At 45.4% G+C, this 23,114-nt stretch overlaps 1 protein-coding gene across 5 annotated transcripts in view; it reads right to left on the bottom strand.

The window, feature by feature from the left end:
- LMO1 (LIM domain only 1) overlaps positions 1–23,114 on the bottom strand; it is a 71,501-nt gene that overhangs the window by 25,404 nt on the left and 22,983 nt on the right. Inside the window, exon 2 of one of the 5 annotated variants that reach the window (XM_075425832.1) lies at positions 21,896–22,002. The exons of the other annotated variants lie outside the window; for them this stretch is intronic. The gene's annotated coding sequence lies outside the window, so the exon portion shown is untranslated. The remainder of the gene's footprint in view (positions 1–21,895; positions 22,003–23,114) is intronic. 5 annotated transcript variants of the gene reach the window in all.

The raw sequence follows: 23,114 nt of genomic DNA on the forward strand, positions 1-23,114 counted from the left end.
ATCAGTTTGCTGACTTAAAAAATAAAGCAGACTGGAATTTTGTCTCGTGAAAGTAGCAAAGAAAAACCAAGGTTAAGGGAGCATCCTGTCTCCCCCACCCAATCTTTCAAAGCGGTATGGCTTTCCTGTTCTGTAAGACAGGGACTGCGGCGGTCACAGTTCCGAGTTTCTGTGTTGTCTCTGGGTGTGGAGACTCTCGGTCTCAGCTTTGTATTGGTGATCACTGGGCAAGTAACCAGTAAATAATTACTGATTTAGGAAGCGGAATTTGTATCATTGTGGATATAAACAACATCCTAACGTTTTGCAAGCCCTGAAATCTTGAATGACACCAACCTCCCGAAAGGCTGGCAACATAGGAGAGCCATGGAATTTGTGCAGTTGCTTTGGTAAGCTTCAACTCTACATGAACAAGTCTCAGAAGAGGTGCCAATTTTACTGCATTTCTCTGGACCACAGCCACAGTCAACACAGCAATACCTAGTCAAACTTCAGGGGGCTGAAATTACCTGGAAAGTCCTACAACCAGCTCCTAAAGGTTTTGCCTCGCTCCCCTCTGAACTCCTCTGCCCACCCAGAGGTGGCTGGGAGGCAGAGGACAATCTGAGCAGGACGGTAACCAGCACTGTCTTGCGCTTTCTAGCAGGAGCCAGAAAGAAGACAAGAGTGCATTTTGCTTAGTGGCAGCTCCTATCTGAGGATGACCAGACAAAAGCCCGTGACTTCAGCAACCAGATGCTCAGGCTACAGGAGGTCCCTGGACATCCTGGCCGTGTGTGCAGTTTAACACAGAGCCTAGGTGTTTATATGGAGTGTAGCCCACCAATAACTGGAGTGATCCTTCCCACCCCACTGCTGACCCCAGAAAGCACAGCACCCTTCTTACTCAACTTCTCTGGCAAAGGCAGTTTAATATTTCACGACTAGGAAAAGTGCAGGGCGAAGTTTGTCAGAAAGAACTTGCTGCACCTTGCATATAATATCAACTAAAGCTGTTGTTCTCTCAACGCCACGAAGACAGAGAAGACAGAGAAAGCAGAGGCTAAATTCTTTCATTGCTTCTGTTCTTCCATTTACTGAGGGCTGGCTTAAGCCTTCCTTAGCCACAGTTTGCTTCCACAGACAGACTTCAGCCCATTCCGTTACTACAATTAGGACGGAGAAAGTCCTGCTCTTGGCCACTTCCCCTTTCATTCACAGGGAAAGGTATGCAGACCCCACTGCAACACTGTTCATTAAACATTTGTTATAGCTGCAGTTGGCTAGTAACTATATGCCTCAAACTAATTTTTGTTATTCACAACTGATTAAGCATGGCTCACAAGCCACAGCTGGCCATTAAAGCTACCTTTCTTTACAAGAAATTATACTGATAAGAATTAAAAGTGGTTTCTTGGCATTAGCTGTTGTATACTCATTCTATAATGAGTTCCTTTGAGCTGACGTATAGAGACAGGATTTGAGCACTATTACTCTGGACAACAGGAAAGACTCAAGTAAAATTGCATGACTTTTTTTTTTTTTTACTTTCTTCTTTTGTTTCTTTTTTTTGTGAAATGCCCCAGAAAGGCTTTGAAAACTCTGCTGCAATTCACCATATATTCCAGAATAAAGTGAGCACTAAGGGTTCAGGGCAAGTTAGCATGACATATAGTTTGCATTAAAGCATCTTAGAAGTCATATGAAATATACCATAACAGAGCATATTCTACTCTATTAAGCATTCAGGAGCACTGCAGTATTCAGAATATGGATGAGAAGTTGGAATTGCACAAGACATTCCTCTTCTTACGGTTGACCACTGAGTTGAATTCAAGCTGATCCTAAGGGAGCCGTTTTCATTAACCTACAGTAGTTCTCTAATCCTATTCCTTGAATTTCAGACCACCACCACTACAAGAATTTATGACCTGCTGCCTGCACTTTGGATGGTACTCACACTTTACTCTTTTCCTCAATGCATCCTGCTCCTCTGGATCATTACCACTACTTCGTGCAGTAACTGATCCCCTTAAAGTGGAAGTCTGCTCTTCAATTCAGTTATTTATGCTCCATTTAATTCTCACCAACATACGTGAAGATGCCGATGGTTACACTTGGTTAAAAACAATGAAAAAAAAAATATCGTATGACCTCGCCCAGTGTGCAGAAATGAAAGCCTCCTGAAATGCACCTCCCGAAGTCTGGCCCGGGTATGTACCTACTAATGCTTTGCCTGAAACCTCAGACTAAAAAGAAATTCTAAACCCCTAACCTTCAGCTCCAAAACTGCTAGACTTCCGGGCCAAAAAACTTACTGAGCAGCTTTTCCTCTGCTCCATTTCCATGGGAGTCTCTAATGCTTGATCTGCTCAGTTTTCATTCACCTCATCATGAGATTCCTGACTGCTGAAAAGAACTCCTTCGCTGAACTAATGAAATAAGGAGTCTTAAGTGCCCTGCAATCCTTTTTAGAAAAGTCTGTATCTCCAGATGAGTCTCAGTTTCACAGCATCAGGGAACTGTGTGCCAACACGCTGAACCGGAGCGCCGGGGCTAGCAGGAGTTGCAGACAACAATGCTAACATCAGGGTTATTTTAGATTAGACTACTTCCAAATCAATTTTGGATTCAAACTTTTAAATGCACTCTCCAGAAGGAATCTGCACTGACTGAGTATTTTCAAGGCTGATTTTCCAAGCTTGAATGAAACTCACTCTTACCTAAGAAAAAGATGCAACTAACCTTTGCCACAAAGGCTGGGTCATAGCTAGAAAAGTAGGCAGACAACAGTTCTAAAAAGGAATAAACTGTTCTTAAGAAAACATCCGTAAAACTGCAGACAAAACCCACTACGGATGCTGTTGGGAAGAACCTTTCACCGAGATCCGAAGCCATCACGACATCTGGGATCCAAGGTGCTTCTCCTACAGCTGAGATGCCCCGATCTCCCCAAGCAGCCCTGCTCTAGCAGGGGTAAGGGGATGCTCCGGGCCCCCAGAGCAGCAGGGCCGCGCTCCGTCACGCGGTGGTGGGATGAAGGAGGAGCTCAATAGCCACAGCCTGGTGGCAGTTCTTTGCCCAACTGAAAATCCTGCAGAATTAAGACAGATCCTCAGCACTCTGCAGAAGGAGAGTGGTTGTGACGATAGAAGGGAATGTGTAAGACAGATGGGAGAGTTAAGGTTAAAGTTCAGACGAGAAGCAATTAAGACGGGTAAGAGTGCTCTGCAACTTGACACAGGTTTGCTTTGTATTCAGAACTTTTCACTAGCATTAAGCATCTTAACTTGTGTATAGAGAGATTATAATTAAAACCTGACAAGCTTAAATTAGCCATTTATAAAAGGTTCTCCAGAAAGCTTTTAAAGTAGACTAAACATATCTATTAAAATGGAAGAAGGGAAAAAAAATCAGAGCCATTTTCAGTTACAATAGTGTTCCCTACCTAGATATCTCAAGAGATTAGACAAATTTAAAATCAAAGTTCTGCAACTGTCCAAAGCCACTTAAAAGCGGGGAGGGGGAGGAAGTGTGGCAATTAGAAAAACCTTTAAAAACCCCTCCATTTAATAGCCCACAGTCCTTTTGAAGAACATAGGCACTCCAGAAACCCCATAAAAAAAAAAAAAGTTCCTTATTTCCCTTCAGGATTGTGAGCACTTCAGGGAGTGCTCTATTACGGTTCCTCAGAGACAGGGGAGTTATGCCAACCTGCCACGAGGCTGGCAGTTAGCAAGGGAGGCAGCCCAAGAGCCAGCTTGCACCTGGCCACGCCAATTAGAGAGTTTTTGCCTCACGCTGGCTATTCAGATTAATTCCCAGCGTTTCAATGCTATACCATTTTCCTGTGAGTTCAAGAAACTGAATCTAAAGAAAATCTGATCTTTATCAAAGAAAGAAACATATCCACCAGTGTCAAAAGACACCAGGTAATTTATTCCCCCTCAAAAGAAAAAAAATTAAAATGCTACAAATATTTTGATATTTCAGAAAAAGTTCACAGACTATAAATATCTGGAAACTAGATTTGTGAGAATAAAAGTCATCAAGGGCAAGGCTGCTGCAAAGTCCACCTCATTACTTCCAAATTGTATTAATTTCCTTCTTTCCCTGCCTCGCTTTTTCATGAAGCAAACGCAGTACTCGCGAAACACGGTTGGACATCTAGCTGGGACACAAGGAGCAAGCTGTGGTTTCCCACACCTCCAGCCCTGTCATGTCCTCCTCTTCTCTGCTGCGCAGGCCAAGGGAACAACCCCAGCTCACTCTCAGGACACCTTCCAGCGAGGAAAACACCTACAAACATTTGCTTATTAACCTAAATAGCTCCTGAACAAGCCTACATTATTGCTAGCTCTGATTGCTCCCAAGACCACGTCAGCCTCTCTGCAACCCTCATTTTTAAAGCTCTGGAACAGATGCTTTGACCTGCATGAAGTACATGACCTGGGTATCTTCACAGGCCATGGGGTGCCCCTGTCATCGCCTGCTGCCACTGCTGAGCACTCACAAGTTACACGATGGCAGCATCCTACTTTTGGGTGAGCAAGGGAGGCAGACAGGCAGTGGAAGAACAGAAGTCAGCACAAATGCTACGTGAAATACCCTTCAGACATGAGTACAGTAGTTCTTGAAAGGAAGGAGAGAGCCAGCGCCTGTCCCTGAGAAAAATAATCAAGCTGTTAGCAGCAACGATCTCTCCAAACACACATCGTTTATCTACAGCCTACATTCCTTGCTTCCACATGCAAAATGTCATCCTTTTCTCCAATCTACCTCAACTCTACCACACTCCGTGTGGTATCTCTTTTCAGAGGAGTGTCTAAATTATCTCAGCGCAGGAAAAAAGAATGTTACTTTAAAGCAAGCCGTGATCTGCCACAGCAAAGTGTAAGATGAGTAATTTGTTACTTCAAGGTAACAGTTTTCTTTTTTTTAGAGACCCAACACTATTTGAAGTGGTAATGTGCACATAAAAAAATCCTAATTTATTTTGCTTCATCTTTACATACCACTAGTGTACTCATTCCCCATTCACAGTGAATCAAAAATCTGATAAGGAAAACCAATGTTCGCTCTGTCTCCAATACGTGATGAAAGCATGTGAATGGGTATTTGCAAAACCCAAGACCATTGAGTCCTTAACTGAGCTGCTTACGAACAGGAATTGGGTGAAAAAGAATAGATACCTGCATTTCAGGCACCCTAAAGTTCAAGTAAAGAAAAAAAATCTATCCCATTTTTGGTTATCCGTAGCAGCAATTTCACAGCAACTGCCGGGTGTGCAATTGCCATCCTGCTTTTGGAGAATTAAACAGCAGAAGACTTCTCCAGAGACTTCGCAGTTTTTATGCAGGTTCAGCCTTATTTTCACTTCATTCCCAAACCTAACGCAGCTGAAATCTGGCCCCAGTCCCAAATGGGCCCATCAGGCAACACGAGAGGAGTGGCAGATCTCCGCCGAAAGCCTGTGCAGCCCAGGAAGCCGACAGCCGGCTTCTGCTCCCAGCGCGGTAGCGGGACCATTGCTGCACCACCCACCGCCCGTCCCACCACGCCTCTGCCTGCGGCTGCCTGGGGCAGGGCTCATTTTCCCGTGGAAGCGGCTGGCACGAATTCCTCTCCCAGGCAAAAGCCTCTGCTCCCATCTGAGGCGACTGAGCCAAACTCCTCTCCTCAGAACCCTCCGGAGGTGGCATCTCCCTGCTGCCTTCTCCTCTCAAGCTGGAAAACCCACCTCCCTCAGCCTCCCCCTGTACACACCGCCACTAAGATGGTGCTGGGTTGACACTGGGCTTGCTAGGCTCTCTCTAGTCTGCCAGTAGGACAGCTGGCCAACTTTAGGGGATGGACACTTATCGCGTGTTCAAAGGTCTACAATGGATTTCACAACTGACATGGTGACCTGTGAGAACCAAAAACTTGTCACTTTTATATGACAGCACCAACAATACCAATCAGGTACCTCCAAAATATTTACTACATTTTTTTTTTTAATGAGCTCTACCACAAACTATTCCTACAGCCTGAGTAATCAGAAAATTTGATTTTTTAAAAATAAGCTGCCAGCTCTGACACTGCACATCCCGAGACCCCATATTGCAACCATAGACAATGGTAGGGATGAAACATGGCCATCTCCAGGGAGAAGCAAAGGCAGCAGACAGCACGCAGACAGCACTGTTTAAACAGCCAAGAAAATGAGGGGAAACCTTTCCTCTGTATTAGTGCTCTGAGACATCCTGTATCTATGCAAAACAGGCACCACTTCCATGCTGAAGATTTGCCCATCCCTCCCTCCCAGATCAACCCCCAGCAGTAACAACAGTTCATCTCCTGCTACGAAGGTCAAGGGCTCTGCCAGCTCTCCAGAGATTTGAGCTACTGGTTCCACGGAGTCTGCCAGTATCAAACCTGACACTTACATTAGTAGTTACTCCCCAGACGTATCTAGTTTCCCATTTCTTCAGTTTCTAGTGTCAAAATACACTTGCAGTACAATGTGCAAACCTCCACAGACAATATCATTTCTGCTCTTCAGCTGTGGTGGGAGGAATGCCTAGCTTTGCAGGAAAAAGATATACTTTATGTTAATGTATTATCATACTAATATACCCCTGAGCCTGTATTTTTGTCACAGAGCATAGAAAATGGTAAAGCTGCATCCCACAGTTAGCATCACGTTATCAGCACACAGAGAAATATTTTGGAAGTTGGCATATAAGACAGATGCTCTGCATTATAAACACCAGAGAATGATCACTCTTTGATATACAGTTCATGGATGGTTTCATCGCAGCTCCTTTTGGTGGCTTTACTTGAACCAATACACTGCCACACTATATCGCCCTGTTAAGGTCTGAATCAGCACGAGTGCCTGCACATTACCCTTCCCTGAGGGTAGTGAGGAGTTAAACTAAAGGACCACTTCTGCCCATTCCACACTATCAGACTGGAGCAATCCTGCAACTCCACCTCTTACACAGCCTTGATATATTAAAATCATTACTCACTTGTACTCGTTGTGAACAGGGTTTACCTGAGTTTCACCCTAACCTGTGAATCTGGAACTCTGCCGCTTCCGCGGTCCAGAACCACTCTTGCACACCCAGGGAGAAGCTCCTGCCACATCACACAAGAGCCGCCATCCCCTGGTTTGGTGATGCCAACACCTTACAAGTCTTGAAAGCAGAAGGGCCAACCTGGGTAATTTCTTGCCCAGCTGCAAGGAAGTTTTAACAAGGAAGGAGACAAAATGAAGCTTAAACAGGAGTTACTAAATCTTACCAGGCCACTATCCTCCAAGGTTATTAAGAAAATCTGAAATTACAACAAAGTTCTACTTAAAAACCTACAGACCTGTTTCTCCAAGTCTACGTACTGAAGTAGCTTGCACATCAGTTTGTATTGTTCTTCACCATGAGGGTGGTGAAACACTGGAACAGGTTGCCCAGAGAAGCTGTGGATGCCTCCTCCCTGGCAGTGTTCAAGGCCACGTTGGATGGAGCTCTGAGCAACCTGGTCTAGTGGAAGATGTCCCTTCTCATGGCAGGGGGGTTGGAACCAGATGATCTTTAAGGTCCCTTGCAACCCTTACCATTCTATGATTCTATGATCGTTCCAGATGCTTTAACACTTTTACACTAGCCCAAAACCGCGTGAGCTGACTGCACACAAAAGCTGCTCTTACATAGCACGCTATGGCGGAGAACAACTTGTCCTCATCGGCTCCACTGGGGTAAATGGGCATCAACTTCATTCCTGCTGACTACATCTACTATGCGGCTGCGTCGGTCCCTTTCCCTCTCCCTCCATCTGCCAAAGGACAAGCCAGTTCTGAATTCTGGGACTTTCTGTAAAACTGCCCTTGGATATTTTTCAGTTCCATTAATTCACAGACACCTCCGCAGAGAAGGTCCACGTCTGGATACGGCATACCTTGTAAAGTGTTGAGAGAAGAAAAATAAGCCGCAGCAATGCAAAGCTCAGGCCACAGGAACAGCAAGAGTATATCAAATACTGCTTTAAGTGCTGATATATTTGTGCTTTGAAGGAAAAACGCCTTCAGGAATCGCAGCAGGAGTCACCTCTATATAAAGACTTTGCATATAAAGGACATTTATTATTCTCAATTAATGGCATTCTGATAGACACGTTTACATTTCTAAGTGTCAGATTCAGCAGAATATGGAATGACTGAAGGCCTCTTATTTCACTCTGAAAATGGCCCATAAAAGGATCTAAAGACGACCAAAAAAAAAGAAAAAAAATCCACATTTTCTAGAAGATAGAAGACGTCCTTTGATTCCTTACCGTTCTGAAGCCTGGTTAGTACACGGAGGCTTTCCAGACACAGATTTAAACGACTGCAAACAGCAAAGTGAATTGCCACTACAGCTCCTTCACAGAATTCGGTGACGTCCACATGGAGAAGCAGTAATAGATCTTGATCGCATCCTCCCATGGATTATTAGGGAAACCTAATGTGGCAGAACACTGTATAGTAGGTTTCTGGAAAAATGAATAGCTAGAAGTCTCCAAAAAAATTCACACTTTGCAAGCAAAATGTGTACAATGCTACTGGATTGTAAACCCACACATCAGAAATGTTGTCTAAAAAGAGACAGAGAATAAACATCCTGATCTTGTGAGAGAAAACTGTTTGGGGGAAAATCTAGAAATGGAAAGCCACTTCAGTGACATTTGTGTAATTCAAGCACCAATAAATTCTTTACACACACACGTGCCCATGGGTTGCCGGTGGCATGGCATGCGTATGGCCGGGACTGATACATAAGTGTGTGTCGCTTTTGAACCTCCCTAAGGCTAAAAAGAAAAAAATAACATTTACTCAACCATGAGCAGCTAGGACCATATTAAAAAAAAAAACACAATAAAAATAAAAGCGCAGATACTTCAGGCCCAAAGCTATTCCAGTGCCCAGCTCCGTGAGGCAAATGGAGGTCTCTCTCACGTACGGGCACACACACATCAGCCATCAAACCCTTCAAACAGTCCCAGCCACGGAAACGCTGCCGTGAGTTGGTAAGCAGTCAACACGCCTCCACCGAGCGCCCGAGACAGCTCGCAGGGGGACCCACTCAGAGCGTTTAAATAGGAAGGGTGGGAGCACGCTCGTGGCCGGAGTAAGGGTTTGCCGGGAGAAACAAATCCCAGAGGCAGTTCCGCGTGGCGGTTTGCAGCGTCCGCAACAAGCGATTTTGCAAAGCTCCTGCACAAACCACAAGCAGTCCTTGCTTCTGGTCCCAGCTGAATCCCGTCCCTGCTCCTCTCCCGGTGCCGCTGCATTCTGCAGCTGCCTCTCATGGGCTCCGCGGGCATCCTCCTGGCACTCTGTTTTAAGTCACCTCCTCCAAATAACATATGTATTAAAAAGAACAATTTTACTCCTGTGGACTCTCCTTTCTCTGCTGAAAAGAGCTGCAGACTGTTTGCTTTATCAGAAATAAACACTAGTTAGTTTTGTGGGTTGGTTGTTGGGTTTTTTTGTTTGTGTTTTTTTTTAAATTAAGAATATCCCATAGAAAACGAAACCTCCCCATCAAGCCACACTGTAGGTCACAGATTTGAGGACTTCAAATAAAAATTCCTAACCATCTATTCAACTATATGAATCAACACGTTGTGGGTATTCCTGCCTGGTGGCCTGACATGAGACCTGTAAATAAATAATTCAGTACTCAAATAATATCAGCTAAATTTTAAAAGCACCCACAAAACCTGCTAACGTTAACTGGAGCTTTCGATGGTCAGATTTAGTTTCTTGGGCAGGGTGGGAAAAGCAATTTACTACCACAGGCAAAGTACGAGTGTTGAAAACTAATTGAGCAACACCTCCAAATATGAAAGCTGTTCCTCAGCCCCAGCCAGTGGGCTGCAAATCCCCACGGACCGCAGCTCCCTGCGCCTGCACACGTGGCACTGCGACCACCTCCAGACTCACAGCACAAGCCCACCTTGAAGACCCTCGGGATGAGCTGGGATGCCAGCAGCTCCCCGGTTCGGATTAAGAACAGCACCACAAACGAGAAAGTCTCAGATTCTAATGGCAGTGCTGCTACTGATTTTCCGCATGGACACCTCTGCATCCGTGTCTTCACCGGTGACAGGGAACCAGCAACGCCAGCTGTCTCCAAGAGATTTTGAGTGGTCTCCGGCACTCTGAAAGCACCAAGCTGCTGCAGAAGTGTAAGCATGCTGCCACATCTAATGTGAAGGGCTACAATTACCTTGTCCTAAATTCAAAGACGAAACTTTCCACTGGATTGTTTTAAAACTCCCACGAAGTCCCCACAAGTAGTTCCTCTGAAAACAGGAGTTTACATTTTGTTTAGCGAAAAGCCGTTGGAAGCTGTGAGGCTCTCTGGCATACACGACACGGATATATATTACCAGCAAAAAGGCAGTTTTCCCTCCTTTTAAGTGATGGAAAGTCAATTTGCATCATAATTACAACCAGGGCCCTGTAACGTTACTTTTAGTTAAAACAGTAAACTACCATAATAAAAGTGTACCTGGGGAATATTTAGAAAAAGCACTAATGATTTCTTCCCTAGTGGTTAATAAATTTGCTTCCAGATCAATTTGTTCATGATAGAAACTTGAGAGCATAAACAGTTACACAAGCACATTAGAGTGTGTCTTTCTCAGTATAAATGATTTATTACAATGATTAGCAGCACATAAACAATTTAAAATACAACTCTAATTAGCTTTTTGGGAGAAAAGGAGTAAAACCTTCCTGACTCCCTCTACACATTATGTTTTACTTTTCTAAGTGTGTACTTTTTAATTAAATCCAAATGTCACAATAAATTTAAAGTGTTTTATTACCACCCTGGCTAACTAAGCCATTCATGCAAACACCCACTATATTAAACCAGATGCAGGACAAAGTGGTTGAGGAGAGACAAAAAAGAAAGGGGGGGAAAGGCAATTACTCTTATATTTGACAAGAGATTTGTACAAATGTTTAAAGACAAGATGATCTGTGGCAAGCTTTCTCTGTTTCATCCAGAGAGGCCGGCCAGCTAATTGCTCTTTAATACCTGTTTCCAAGTTTGGAAACGTCACACCCTGTTAAACTTTCCCCATCGAAAGCAAAAGAAGGAGGAGGAGAGAAAGGTAGGAACAGCAGACTGTGCAAAATCTGGCACAGTTTGTCACGAACAGCCAAAGCAAACCGCCTCTCTACCAGCACGCACACATATATCTGGTTTTATGTCTCGAGAGAGCAGAGGGATAAAAAAACAAAGTGCCCTTTCTAAAAGCATTGAGAGCTCTCCCACGAGAAGGCTCACAACGAGCCCTGGCTGTTCACGCTGACGCCTGGCCATCGCTCTTCTGCGGGACGAAGTGCCACCTCCCCCAGAAACATCCTCAGCTCCCGGGACGCAGTGGGCTGCCCGGCGGGAAGCTGCTCACCCTGCTGCAGTTACGGCCGCCCCACATGGCTCTCCCACCGCTCGCCCACACGCTGGCAGCCACCGCCATGAGGGACCATGGCCACTGCCTGCAGCCACAGGCAGGGGGGAAGCGGAGGGAAAGGCTTTCCGGCAAGGTCGGCGAGTTGCGAGCGCGGCTGAACTGATGGCGGGATGCTGAAGGTGCTGGGTGCTTTGCAGGGCCCAGACTCTTTTCAGCGGTGCCCAGCGACAGGACAAGGGGCAGTGGGCACAAACTGAAGCACAGGAAGTTCCGTCTGAACATGAGGAAGAACTTCTTTCCTCTGAGGGTGACGGAGCCCTGGAACAGGCTGCCCAGGGAGGTTGTGGAGTCTCCTTCTCTGGAGATATTCAAGACCCGCCTGGACAAGGTGCTGTGCAGCCTGCTGTAGGTGACCCTGCTTTGGCAGGAGGGTTGGACGAGATGACCCACAGAGGTCCCTTCCAGCCTCAAACATTCTGTGATTCTGTGATTCTGTCAGGGGAGCTGTGGGGCTGGGTGTGCTGCGAGCTGCGCTGGGGGAGGAATCCCGGCCCCAGAACCTCCCCGACCCAGGCGGTGATCCCAAAGCCTCAGGGCTGCTCTGCAGCACTTTGTTTTACTGCTACATCAGCAGCCTGGTCTGAACGGGACGGATTTAGCATAATTCAGACAAAAGCGACCCATTAAAGAAAGCGGCTACGATTATTAAAATAGGTTAAAGTAAATGGGCGCTGCGCAGATAAAGCTTTTGACCCTAGCGTGCAGCGCTCTCAAGAACACTTTAGCATAATTTATCTAAATTAAAAACCAAACACCAAATTCTAAAATGGCACAAAAAGATCGTTTAAAAAAAGTGATTAAAAAAGAGGGTCAAGGGTTGGAAATTAGTAATTACTACTACAATTAACCAAAATCAGACAGAGACACATAAATTGTGCATATTACTGGAGTTCACGTCAGAAAGGCTAACGCGAGCGGAGCACAGAAGAAAGAGCCTGCAAGCTGCAGAACCCCTCGTATCATTAACCTCTGCCACAGCAAAGCACCCGCTCTTGTAAGTCTGCGTCATTTGTTTCTGGAGAGCAGTGCTGCTAGTTACGACGCCCAGCTATCAGACCACGCTCCTCACCAGTTACTCAGTTCTCTGGAAACTGATATTCTGATTTTCTTCCGGTTTAAGATCTTAGTGCATCTTCACACTATTAGTAGTACATTTGACATTCACCTCCTATTTTAGTAGTTTTGAAAAAGACGTGAAAGGCCAACTTCTGAACATCCTGGTATCGAGAAGAGGTCATTTGCCAAAAATGCCACCTGCTAGAGTCCGTATTGTTTGAGTGCAAAAGCCTACTGAGAACTGCAAAGGACAAAGCATAGAGGTTTTCTGAAACAGACTGCTTAACACTGGATGGAGGCAGAAACACTCTATGTGCAACCAACACCCTTCAGATGATTTTCCTTAGGTTGGGGGGGCAAAAGATAATTTAACAATTAGCACTTTGTTCCCACTTCAATCTCGGAAGGGCTCTTTGTGAGCTTCCTTGGAGCAACTCTGAAAGAGCATAGTTGGAAAGAACAGACTGACTACTGTTTTGCACTAAAACCAAAATGAACTGTTCTCTAGGTCCTCCCTCGAAACGATCATCTACTTTAGGTTAGATGAGGAAAATCTAGGTTCAAATCTTATTCAGGCTCCAGTTTAATTCTGAGAGCTCAGAAGGCTCCACAAATCATTTTAAGTTAAAGTAATGAAAATAGGTGAACTTGAGAAGGTGGACAGGCACGAATGATCTCTTCCAAAATAGGGAAGAATCCATCTGTTCCCTTTTAAAGCGCATAAAAGTCTTTGTAGCAGTAATGAAAATTCAGGGATGTAAGTCATGGACATCATAGCAGTCTATTAGAGAGAGGAGTGGGGCTGTATTACAGAATACCGCGAGCAGCGGTGATTATATAAAAGGGATGCTGCAAAGGCAGCATAGCAGAGGGCAAGACAAATGATTCAAGGACTCCGGAATCTCAGTTCTTCAAAAATGGAGGGAGAAATTAAGATTTCTGTCTTTTGAAGAGGCAGGATGAGTACAGAGTCACGCGGATGTCGGACAGAAGTCGGGAAGATGGAGGTATAAAGCAGGACGTGCTCCCTAGGTGCACAAGGCAAATGGTTGCAGGTCCAGGTGAAACACAGAGGGTGGCTTTGCACCACGGCCGGCACTGGGGCAAACGGGAGGAGGGCTCTGCCACAGCTCCCTCCGTGGTGCGACCAAGGGCTGAAGGCGCTGAGTGCTTGCAAGCACCCCGCCATCCCGCCGCCGAGCTGGCTGTTACACAGCCCTTTGGAGCCTTCTGCAGAGGACTGTGGCACAGAGGGGAGCAACGCTACGCTTGCCACCTCCTGTTCCTCTCTTCAGATCCGGTTCCTGTGCAAAACCAGCCAAAACCATGCAAGATCCAGGAGAAGACCAAATACTAGTTGATCGGTCACTGTGTAAAATAAAGACTAAACGTTGACAAACCCGTAACTAGTTGGGAATATTTTTCTGTGTACTTTTTTTAAATGGTGGGTTCCACACAACTTCTGTTTATCTCTGTATCAGTTCTTCTTACTTAGAGCGGGTAATACCCAGAACTCATAAAAAAATCCCAGTATGTCCTGCTTCCAACCCATGCATGCCCTTCTCCTCCTCTTCCTCTACTAGTTGACTATACTTTACTACTTCCATACACGAAAACCCAGTTTACTTTAACATTTCTAAAGATACTTATGGGCTTTATTGCATATCTACTTGCTAATATTTTTAAAACATCGCTCTCAACCAATCTTCCAGTACAGCACGTGTTTCATTTTATTTACTCATTGTTCCCAAATTGTTTCTCTCCATTTTAGAGGAAAAACACTTTGCCATAATACATACTATACAGCAGAGCAAATCCAGCAAGGGGGAGGATGACATATTAAATTGCGTAAGCATTACAGAAAGCCTTAGCCAGATTAGCATTTGACACAGTGTAACACACATCTCACTCTCAAAGTAAATTGGAAACAGACTGACAGCTAGCACCCGTGCTGATCTGCCCTTGGGTTCGGTACTGAAGCAAGTATTGCACAAACTTACTTTTTTTTTTTTTTTTGCAATTCAGCATACAGTCTTCAGGCTCGAGATCTGGAGACCAGAATTTCATCCCACCACAGATTACTTAAATGCTGCTATTTTGGCAAAGTTACTTTACTTTCATTGCCCTCCTCAAACTTTTTTTGGATGCTTACTTCAAACATTCTAATTTAGAGACTATTTCTTTCTGTTCTGTAGACATATACTGCCTTACATATCATAGTACTAAACAAATACAAACACAAGCAGGGTCAAGTCCTGTCAGGTTTTTTCTTCCCTACATGATGTCTTTGTGATTTCTTCCAGGACATAAAAAGCATCTTCAGCATTTATTTCATGGCAAAACTGTCATTCAGCATCCACAGGATGTGTAAGACCCTTCCTTCATGGGGTAGGCATCTCCGCCAAACTGAAGGGTAAACACTTCAGTGGAAGGAGCGCTCGGAGAGCGTGCAGGGAAATGCTGAGTAAACACAGCCCTGCTATCAACACCACTCCTTTAATGACAAACTCGCTCAGATGTTAAAGTTGCCTCAAGTGCTTGATCATGATATGCAGCGTGAGAAGAGTTCAAAATCAGCCCCTCCTCCTGCATTCTCATACAACTTCAAACAGTAACATGCACTTACCTGGCCTGCTTTACAGATCTTGCTTTGATAAGCAAAATTTTAACTAGGTTAATACCATTTGAAGAGTATTCATTTAACTGAAACAAAACAAGACTTGTCACAGCTGTTCACAGCTGGTACTGTAGTAACAACTCACATGACTCTCTCCTGTAGCAGGAACCAGCATAATAATCTTCACAACTGGCTTGCTCTGTAGATCTAATGCAAAACTAAGCCAAGACCAAGAAATACATGCTTCCTTTGATTAAGCATCACCAGGGAGCGTTCTTTGGAGAGTCAGTGCTGTCAGCTTACAAGCTAAATGTAACAGTACACATTGAAAAACCCTAAGTACAGATCAGGATTTGGCAAGCATTTTGCTGAGCTCCAGTTTTTATCTAGTTCCTTGGGGTGGGAGGGAGCTGGGAAACAGGTCATCATTTGAGATTTAAACACATGGAGCTTGCTCAGTGATGAGGAAGGAGCCAACCATCCCAAGCAGAAAGAAGATAGGATGAAAAGACGCAAAAGCAAACACCAAGTACCCGTCATGTGTAGCATGGGAGCTACTGCGACAAGTCCACAGCTTCCCAGTTCAATGCACTGTTTAATTTGATAAAAAGTTTATAATGACAAAAGACAGTCAAAGTATTTGTCCCAAGAGGCAATCAGAGCTTTGTTTACTGTACAGAAAATGGATCCAGTGGTGTACAGTGAAACATGCCACAACTAAACTACAGTGACCAAGAGGCAGCAGCTCCTCCAGCCTGGGAGGGGAGGTGGGGGGAGCAGGGACAGGACTGTCAGTCTCTGGTGTCATTTTTCACGTCTTGCAGCTAGAAAACTGTCTGACTTCATGCTTGGTCACCTACAGGAGACGTCAAAATCATTCTCCTTTCCTCCGCCTTGGCTGGTGCAGTTGCTGTTGCCTTCAGCTTGCGCAGGATCCCAATGGAGCACATTCTTCTTCTGAGAGTGACTCCTGGCGAATTGCAGCTCTGCGTGCAAGTGTGGCCACCATGCATGAGCATGGTGCAGTAAGGGCCCACGGGGAACACAGAAATTGCGCTGGGCACAACTGAAGCCGAGCAGTGCGTTACTGCAGCATGGCCTCTCTGCTCTAACTCGGAGCCTGTCAGCATTTCCAGCATCTCTTCCTCCGGCAATTATTGCAACCGTTGCAAGACAAAAAAAAAACCAAGAAAGAGCAAAAAACCACACCAAGGCTTTAGGTTAGCCTAAGATCTCAGCCTACAGCTACATCGCACTCACTCCAAGACAACACTAGGCAGAATTCCCAAGGAATTGCCCAGGGAAGGCTGAACCCTTTAACGCAGATGCACCAAACCCTTGAGATCGTTCACTTGTGGACAGCACTGACGGATCTATGAAACCCCAAGAAGGGCCCAGGTGCTGTGGCTGTACCACCAGAAAGGCCCTTACCAGACATTGCAGAAGGCAAGACATCAGGAATCCCTACCTTTGCTTTGAAGCAGCAAGACGCTGACTGACTTACACCAGCTGGCCCTGCGTCCTGGCTGAAGGTTTCATGCTGGTGGGGCACCTTCCCTGGCTGCTCCACCGGCTAAGGGCAGCCGCTGCCTCAGTGGAGAGGCTGGCAGGCAGCAGCAGGTCCTCAGGAGTGCACCGCAGCTCAGCCCATTTTCTTTCCATGAGGTGCTCAGCAGAACTTCCACACGCGGGGCCGAGCTGCAGCAGCAGCAGCAGCACTGCCTGCCCCGGCACCTGCACCAACAGCGCTGGAACCCGCCGGTTCGCAGCCCAGCACTGCTTCCACAGAGCAGACCGTTGGCTATGGCAGGTGGCTGCATTCAGCAGGGCCTTTTCAAACGCCGCTCTAAGGCTCGCAACTGGAAGCATGGCACCACAAACCCCACGGCTTTGCGCAAGCCAACACCAGCTGTTTCCCACATTAACGCACGATGCCTTTGAGCATTGATGCTCGCATGAAACCAGTTAAAAATCTTCGTGCTACTACAGATTCCTGAAAAAGGGGCAGCGATAATGCCGCACCAAACTCATTTTATTGGGTCTGGGGTTTTTCCCCCATTCAAAAGAGCACTCTGATGCTGTTTCCACTACAAGCAATCCCATGTTGTTAAGGTCAAGCCTACAGGGTGGACCATGCATAGGGGAAGGGCAGAAGAAAAGATTATGTGAAACTTTGGAGCTGCACTTGGTGAAGAACAGCTGCAGCAGTCCGTCACCACGAGTATTATGTTTCTCTCCTACCCTCCCCAAAGTATTTAATTCAGGGCAGAAGGGGTAGAACGCATTCACCTTTGAGCTCCTGTGCCACAAGCAACCATATTCATTCAGCTTTCCTCTTTAACTAAATGGAGTCCGCACATGCTACCATATAAAGTTACCTTTTGCCATCTGAAAGCAGTCCAATCAATGCTATACACAGAGAGTAGCATTTGAATCAGCCTTAAGTTAATTCTTAGTCATCGAAACTGTGACAGCATGCTGACCCTTTCAAGTCAACTGGGAGCAGGCAATCTTTGCAGAAGATCCTCAGGCCTTTAATCAGATTCTCAGTGGGTTTTAAAGAGATACTACACCATCAGTTTGTAAACATCTCTCTAGTGAAAATAAAGATTACTTCTGACCTAGCCAATTACTCAGTCCCAAAAGATATATCCCAGAGTTATAATTGAATGAACCATAGGGAAAGAAAATATATTTTAGGTAGGGGGCAGCAAACCTAAATCCCAACTTAGAATGCAGGCAGCACTGTATCCTGTGGAAAGATCAGAGACAGAGAGAAAAGCTTACAAAAAAAAGTCTATTACATCATCTAGTCCTTCCTCCTACCAAGGCAAGATTGCTCTCTTGAGCACAGAGCCCTGCTAAGACAAGTGAAAATCATCAGCTGAAGCTCTTCCTCAAAGCAGGTGTGACGGGAGAAGACCAAAGCAATATTCTGAGGAGACCCACAGCATCCGGTACTTGTTTGCCACATCACAGAGAACCTGGGGTGAGATGTCAGCTCCTGGTAGCATGGATGTGCTGTAATCTGAGTAATCAATGAGAAAGAAAATGCTGGAGAAAGCAAGCAGAGGACTTGCGCTCAGCACCGAGACTGTCAGAGACATTAAACAGTCTCTTGTTGCATTACTTGAAAACTGCATTTTAGCATGCGGAGCCACTGCACTCCATTGCGGAGAGATATAATTACTGACTTAAAAAAACCCCCCAAGTTATTTATTCTGGAGCTATTACAGACTAATGTGTAACAGACATCACCCGATGGGCCGTAAAGGCTCCGAGGGCCATTACAGCCTCACAGGTCAAGACCTATTTGAAGGTTTTAAATTTTGTGGATCACTGCTCTCAAGCCGAACAGCACAGGCAACACCTGCATGCCAACACACATGCAGAAAAGCTAGGGGAGACTTCTGGGAACAGCAGCTGCTCATGCATTTTCACACTCGGATCAAACCAAATCAGATCGCTGAGAAGTTCGGAGCCTGCAGACATGGCTTTTGCCATTCCCATCTAGGAGTTCACCCATAAGCTTGTAGCTTGTGCCTTTTTTTTTCTTTTTTGAAAAGGAGCAATGAGGAAGAAAGTGACACTATACCCTCCGTGTTTCCCCATCAGGGCCCCCCTTCTATTTCACTTTCACAGAGAACTAAAATTCCCCAGCCAAGTGACGGGTTTATAAAATTTTAATAAGAAAGAGAAAGGTATCCTCAGGCAGGATCTTACGTGCAGACTTTCACCATAAATGAATGTTCATGAAAATATGGGTTTTATATGGAAACACTGACAGAGCTTCATACACTGTGACACAAATGCCTCAGCACGGACTGATGACTGAGAAGGACTAGCGAGTCCCACCTCCTGCAGCCAGAGGCTATCATACCATCTCTTTCTCTCACCCAAACAATTCAGCTTCATGCCTCCACTATTCTCCGTGGAAGGCTGATCTAGAGACCAGCTCTTCTGAAGCCCAGCAGCCTTCGAGTTGCCAGCCTAGAAATACTCATAGCCATTTCCAACTACTCGTTCTAATGACAATAAAGTTGTTTGGGGTAAAAAGCCTGTTTTCTGTCCTCCCTGGTGTTTCCCCTCCCAGTGTCCTCATATAGGGCAGACCAGTCAGCCTTCGCTTTGCAAAGGTAGGAAAGTTGAAGCATGGGCCCCTCTGTCTTCACGAGCACCCTCTCTGCTCCTATATCTGTGTGGATTTACTGTCCCTGAGAACGAGTTATCCATGGTGTACCCACAATAGACAAGGTCTACCAGTGCCTCTGCCTCTCTCCAGCATTATTAACAGTGATCATTATTAGCAGTTTCTTGTTCAGTCCATTCCAGGATTGCATTCGCCTTCTTCCAGCTATCTCACACCTCAGGCCTTCTGAGGTCAATCCCCACATGTTCATGCCACTCTTCCCCTCTTCTGCCATTTTCAGCTGACGGTAATTCCTGCTTGTAGCTGGTCCAGCAATCCCCGCAGAGATCAGCTGGGGCTCCTGGACTCCTTTTCTTATTGTTGTGAGCGTCACACATGAACGAAAACAAAGGACAACAGAGCCAGACTTCAGTCCCCTCCCATCAGTTTCTTGCACCACAAAACCTTTCAGTGGAGTTTTCATGAGATCAGGAAATTTGTACTTAGGGCTCACAAAGTAGCCTTCCCACCCTCTATACTAAAAGGTAAGCTGAATAACTTCTGTTTGAAAGCAGAAATCATGGCTTTGGTTTCAGGTTCTAAACTACCACTTCTGAAAACAGTGATGCTTGAGGTTCATTTCCCCTCATCTCCCATGTTCAGAATAGAAGCATTATTTCTCATTCACAAAAAAAAGAAAGAGATGCCACAAGAAACAGTCGCACCCGGTTTAGGCTGTCATTTCCTAAAACTGCAGCAATCCAAGAGCAGTGCTCCATATCTAAGGTATGACAATCCGGTACAGAGCTAAAGCAATTTGTTATTTTTTGCCACCCAGCGGGTATCTACACACACTGCTGCAAGCCAAAGTTTTGCTTTCAGGAAACTTGAAGCTTCCTAACTGCAGCAGGAAGATGGGTAAACCAGGGAGGGTACCTGCGTGATGGACAAAACCAGTGGTTCTCTCAAGTGTGACAGAGACCTAGAGTGGCCAAGAACCAGCTCCACCCAAAATCTCCTCCTGATCTCTTCAGAATTTCATTGTCATTCTCCTTAGCATACACACACAATGCAGATTAAAAAAAAGAAACGGTGTGCAGGGTGGAAGCACCATTACGCAGTATTAAAATGTCAGAGGTTTAAGCTCTGTGTTGGTTTAGCCATAAGTTACCAACAACCACTGATGGCAGACATGAAGCTTCCCTTAAATTACTAAGCATAAACCAGTAGACTGTAATATTTTGCTAAACCAAAGTACAGACACAGACAAAGATGTCATTTCAATATTTGAGACCAGCAAGTTTAATTTAAAATAAGAGCAAACCAATAAGCTCAGAAAATAGCAATGTGTGAGAGGAAAATTACACTGCTAGAGAAAAAAGTGGAAGGACTTAAGAAATTTATAAAAGTAATCTCCAAGTGGAAATTAGAAATCAACCCCTAGAAACAGAATAACACAAAAGAAATATTACTGTCCACTTTCTAAATCAATATAACACTGCTACACGACAGAATTACCATGGTAACTCAAGTAAAAAGAATAAAGCAATTCTTATTATTTCAAAATAAAATCACAGCCTGAAGCCCAGCTTTTATTACAACTGCTGATAGATCGCTGGCTTGTATTTATCTGAAATATTGCTTTTCAATCAGCTATTTTATGAATGTACAAATTTCACTGAGCAGCCCACTTAGACTGAATGCTTAAAAACCCCCAAAAAGACTAGTCAATGAATTGATCATACACACGCATACCTTTTTTTTTTTTTTTTTTCTCCACTCTATCCAAATTAAAGAGAGATAAGGAAACGAGTGAGAGTAAGTTAAAACCTTCTTTAGTCTCACCTCTCTAAATTCTGACTTCGGTTCCCTGGAAAAAAAAAACAGTAATAAGAAAGAACAAAGAGGAATAACAGCCTACCCTAAACACTGCAGCCCCTGCACAAGGCCAGGGAACGTGTGTGTGTCAGGGGGTGTGCGCAAACACACACATAAGAAGAGACACATCTGTTCCCTCGTGATCAAAGGAAAAGGGAAAGCGCTGTCTAAATAGAGAGTTGCTCAAGGACGTTCCGACTTGCCCTGCTGGGTACTTCAGACATTTAAAGCATTGTTTGTACAGCTTGGAAAGTGCATCAAGCACAGGATACTTGTCTGCATTGAAGCCGCGCTGAAGCCGGAGCTCAGTCAAGTTCCCCCACGCCTCCACTGCTGCTGCCACCTTTTAAACACATTAGCGCAAGAAGACCAGTGGGTTACCTTCTGTGCCCTCCCCCCAGGCGTTCAAAGGACCATCGATCAGGAACTGAAAGCGACAGCCTCTTAAAAGGAAGAACGCTCCTCCTCTGCCCCTGCCCCTCCAGTCCAGCGCAGACAGCCCTGGAGCGGCTGAGCACCGAGACAGGCACCAGGTACGGGGCAGAGCCCCACGGCACCTTGGAGCAGCTGCACGGAGAACCAGCGCACCGGCAGGCTGGGAAGTGAAGGCACCATCTACCAAAAAAGGGTGGCCAGGGAAGCGCCGGCAGACTGTCGGGGGGTTTTACAGCACAGTCTCACCCCGTTCCTCTGAAACAGCAGCGGGGAATGTGGCCGACACTTACCATCATGGCAGGAATCGGAGGGGAGTGTGACTGATGCTCGTAATTGTGGCAGGAAGGTAGGCTAGTGAAGGTTTTTCCTCAAGAATTTGCAACTACTTGGACTGAACCTAAGGGACATAAAAAAAATAGTAAATTGCCTATTGAGAGAGGATCAAAACAACTGCCCCAACAACAGTCAAGGAGGGCAACTGTTGCAATAGCCCTCCATCCTTTCCAGGAGATCCAGAAGTCATTTCTCCCTTCTTCTGCAGAGCTACGACCTCCAAACCCAGCATGGGGGAGAAGGTGAGACAGGGCCCTGGCCCAGCACCGTGCCACAACAGGAGACGGCGTGGCAGATCCCACCCTGCTCTTCTGCTGGACAGGGCAGCAAGGGCTGTGCAGAGAGAAAGCAGAGCTGAGCAGAGCCGGGACAACGGGCACAGAAGACCACCCACACCTCGGGGGGGTCGGGCACCCTCAGTTCCAGGGAATGCTAACTTGGGGTGTAGAAATTCCTTATTACTGGCAAAATGCTTTGAGGATAAAAGCAGCAGCGAAATGCCAAGTATCATGGCTGGAAGTAAAGACGAATGCTGCAAGAAGAGCAATAAGCCACCTGCCAGCTGTCTTTTATATTAAAATATTTCAGTATTCTTAGAGCTGCTTAATTTCCCATCTTGTTCCAAGTCCAGAGGAACTTTGTGGGTTGCTAGGTTTGCCATGCAGCAGTGACACTGCTCGTTATTTTTAAAATAGATTTAGAAGCTGTGATCACACTCAGCTCAATCTAAAACTATGCACTGTCTCTTAGTGTAACGTAGTCCTTTGCCATCTACTGCAAATGGGTTTTAAAAGCAACGGTAGAAACAATGTGTGCTTAATCTGAATGTGGACTGGGGAGAGGTCACACACTGAAATATCCTGTTTTATGTGGAATCTGGTTGTATTTTAAAACGCTCTTTCTAGAGACTTCAAGCCAGCTGAGGTCACAAACAATCATACACAGATTAGAACAGGGAAGGAGCTGGGGGAGCGAAGGGGACCCTTGTCTGACACACTGAAATAGGACACTCTACATTGCACTTGGTACTTCTTTAAAAGAAAAAAATGGCTAAAGTAGCAAGCTTCAGCAAAACAGTAAATACAGGTGTGGTTAAAGAGTTTTTATTCAAACGAAGCCTTGCCCCAGGAGATGGAAGGAGATTCTTGAAATACAGAGATCGGATTTTACACGTGA

The sequence above is a fragment of the Opisthocomus hoazin genome, chromosome 7, assembly GCF_030867145.1.
Source record: "Opisthocomus hoazin isolate bOpiHoa1 chromosome 7, bOpiHoa1.hap1, whole genome shotgun sequence".
NCBI lineage: Eukaryota > Metazoa > Chordata > Aves > Opisthocomiformes > Opisthocomidae > Opisthocomus > Opisthocomus hoazin.